At 45.5% G+C, this 3,558-nt stretch overlaps 1 long non-coding RNA gene across 1 annotated transcript; it reads right to left on the reverse strand.

The window, feature by feature from the left end:
* Nucleotides 1–1,248: 1,248 nt before the first annotated feature.
* On the reverse strand, nucleotides 1,249–2,966 carry LOC123743508 (uncharacterized). The gene is made up of 3 exons (XR_006770353.2): nucleotides 2,835–2,966; nucleotides 2,689–2,744; nucleotides 1,249–2,595 (listed from the first exon to the last, which is right to left on the reverse strand). It is a non-coding gene; the product is annotated as an uncharacterized LOC123743508 (long non-coding RNA).
* Between the last annotated feature and the right edge of the window lie 592 nt (nucleotides 2,967–3,558).

Genomic DNA, 3,558 nt, shown 5'->3' on the forward strand with positions numbered 1-3,558 from the left:
CTGATGGTAGGCAATTAAGGTCACAGTTATGAAAACTTAAAACACAAAAGAGGCCTTTCTACTGACTCTGAAAAACACAAAAAGAAAGATGCCCAGGGTCCCAGCTCATCTGCATGAATGTGCATTAGGTATGCTGCAAGGAGGCATGAGGACTGCAGATGTGGCCAGGGCAATAAATTGCAATGTTCGTACTGTGAGACGCCTAAGACAGCACTACGGGGAGACAGGATGGACAGCTGATCGTCCTCGCAGTGGCAGACCACGTGTGACAACACCTGCACAGGATCGGGACATGGGAACATCACACCTGCGGGACAGGTACAGGAAGGCAACAACTGCTCGAGTTGCACCAGGTACGCACAATTTCTCCATCAGTGCTCAGCCTGTCCACAATAGGCTGAGAGAGGCTGGACTGAAGGCAGGTCCTCACCGATGTCGCCTATGGGCACAAACTCACCGTCGCTGGACAAGACAGGACTGGCAAAAAGTGCTCTTCACTTACGAGTGGCGCTTTTGTCTCACCAGGGGTGATGGTCGGATTTGCGTTTGAGCGTTACACCGAGGCCTGTACTCTGGAGCGGGATCGATTTGGAGGTGGAGGGTCCGTCGTGGTCTGGGGCGGTGTGTCACAGCATCATCGGACGGAGCTTGTTGTCATTGCAGGCAATCTCAACGCTGTGCGTTACAGGGAGGACATCCTCCTCCCTCATGTGGTACCCTTCCTGCAGACTCATCCTGACATGACCCTCCAGCATGACAATGCCACCAGCCATACTGCTCGTGATTTCCTGCAAGACAGGAATGTCAGTGTTCTGCCATTGCCAGCGAAGAGCCCGGACCTCAATCCCATTGAGCACGTCTAGGACCTGTTGGATCGAAATGTCCGGGAACTTGCAGGTGCCTTGGTGGAAGAGTGGGGTAACATCTCACAAGAAAGAACTGGCAAATCTGGTGCAGTTCTTAATGCATCTGGTGTCCACAACACATTATTCCATTTGTTAGTCACATCTGTGGAACTTGTTCAGTTTGTCGAATCTTATGTTCATACAAATCTTTGTATGTTAAGTTTGCTGAAAATTAACACCTGACAGTGAGAATTCCCCCCCCAGTATAGTTGCTTGAAAATCCTAAAATATCAGAACGCTAAGTGTTTTTTGAAATTGTTTGAAGCCTTGATAACAAAAAAGCAAAAGTAGTTAGTCACCAGCCAGGCTTAAGAAACAATTCATATTTACATCCCTAGATAAGCTCTCACTTTGTACAAAATTAAGTGCACCTTTTAAAATCTAAAGTTTCTGCCAGGGGGTTCTGCAAGTGCAACCTCATTGTGGTCAGGTAGAAATGGATTGTGCAGAAGACCACATTGAGAGTTGACATATTTTTTACAGCTGAAAGCGATGAACGCATCCATGTGTCTGGCCAGACCAACATTGTAGAACAGGCAAAATGAGTCAAGTTGATTTAATGTTTCTGAATAAGGCCAAGGAGAAACTTTAGCGTCCCTGGGACAGGTTAGTGACAGGCAATGGGACGATGAGGTAAACTGCACTCGCATTCTTTAGGCACCTATGGTAACAGGCAGATTACAGTAAATCAAACACCCTTCACAAAGGGACAGGTAAAGTATGAACATATGAGGGAGCTCTGACAATTTAGAGAACTTGAGCATTTGAACTACCAGAAACAAAGGTAAACATACCTGTTTACACAAGTGTTGTGATCCACATTCCCTTTTACTCCAGACCCACAGTCTGTTCCCAAACAGCAAGCACATGGCAGGCAGAAGAGAATATTATATTTTAAGGACAAGGTATATTGAAAGTCAAATTGTTTATTGAGCATATCATGGAAGAGTAGCAGGAACACCAGGCTAAATCAAAAGCATAACCGTAGAACCTAAAAGTGTGTCAGCAATATTGGCAAGTCAGAAGTCAATTTTAGTCGTATGGTTATAAAAACCATTTATACCATTGTAGTGTCCACCCCTGTAAACAATTTGCATGACGCTGGACAAGTGAAGGAGATCCTCATTTCAAACAAGAGCCTTAGTTGGCACATTTCCCCACCTCAGTTACCTTTTCTTCTAAAGGGAGGCACAGTAACAGGGGAACAACAATTAAGGAGTTATGCAAACCAAATTATGATCTCCCTAGTTGAGTGGTCGGGCGGTCTGTTCAAGGCTTGACGCTTCTGCTGAGGCGCCGGGGCCGGACGCTTCTGCTGAGGCGCCGGACGCTATTGCTGAGGCGCCGGGGCCGGACGCTATTGCTGAGGCGCCGGGGCCGGACGCTTCTGCTGAGGCGCCGGACGCTTCTGCTGAGGCGCCGGGGCCGGACGCTTCTGCTGAGGCGCCGGACGCTTCTGCTGAGGCGCTGGGGCCGGACTTCACACTTGACGGGGCATTGTGGCCAGTAGATTCTGCTGGCGTGGCATTGTGGCCAGTAGCTTCTGCTGACATGGCATTGTGGCCAGTAGCTTCTGCTGACGTGGCATTGTGGCCAGTAGCTTTAGCATTTGGACTAGGCACCACACTTGCTTTGGAATAGGATCCAGTTGGTTCAGGTCCAGTGTAGGCATGATGCCCATTAGAATTACCTAGAAAACAAAATAAACATTGTGGTAAAATGCCAGCCTTAAGCTATCGGAACTAGACTGATTTGAACTGAAGTAGTGTAAACCAAAACACACCTTTAAGTGTAAAACAAGTTATCCCTCCAATTAGCAGGCAGCAAATCCAAGAAACACTACAAAACATTCAGACAGTTAAACACAAGTAACCAGTGAAAACTTTAAGACAAGGTAAACCAACCAGATGACTACATTGAAAAACTAACCTCAACGAGAGTCCAAAAGTCACAGCCATTTTAGTGATCAAAACCACAACGGTATTAAGAACAAATGCTAGAGAGACACCTTGACCGAATATCCCTGTTGCTATGTCAAACAGCTGTTTTGGTTGCACCTCATAAAGGAATCCCAGACCCTTCTATCCTGGATGGCTAATTATGTTCAGCTGTTAGCCAATGAACTTCATTTCAATTGGTTCAATTTCCCAATTGGATTAGGTGCTCTGGATTTCATTCAGCTGGTGTACACTGGTGTGCTGGAGGGTGGAGTTTGCACATTGATATTTTGTTTTCATCTTTATTTAACCAAGTAGGCTAGGTGAGAACAAGTTCTCATTTACAACTGCGACCTGGCAAAGATAAAACAAAGCAGTGAGACACAAACAACAGAGTTACACATGGAATAAACAAACATGCAGTCAATAATACAATAGAGAAAAAGTCTATATACAGTGAGTGCAAATGAGGTAAGATAAATGAGGTAGACAATAAATAGGCCATAGTGGCGAAATAATTACAATTTAGCAATTAAACACTGGAGTGATAGATGTGCAAAAGATGAATGTGCAAGTAGAGATAGGTACTGGGGTGCAAAGGAGCAAAAAAATGAATAATAAATTATTTTATGGGGATGAGGTAGTTGGATGGGCTATTTACAGAGGGCTATGTACAGGTGCAGTGATCTGTGAGCTGCTCTGACAGCTGGTGCTTA

Source organism: Salmo salar, chromosome 06, assembly GCF_965601325.2.
Source record: "Salmo salar chromosome 06, fSalSal1, whole genome shotgun sequence".
Taxonomy (NCBI): Eukaryota; Metazoa; Chordata; class Actinopteri; order Salmoniformes; family Salmonidae; genus Salmo; species Salmo salar.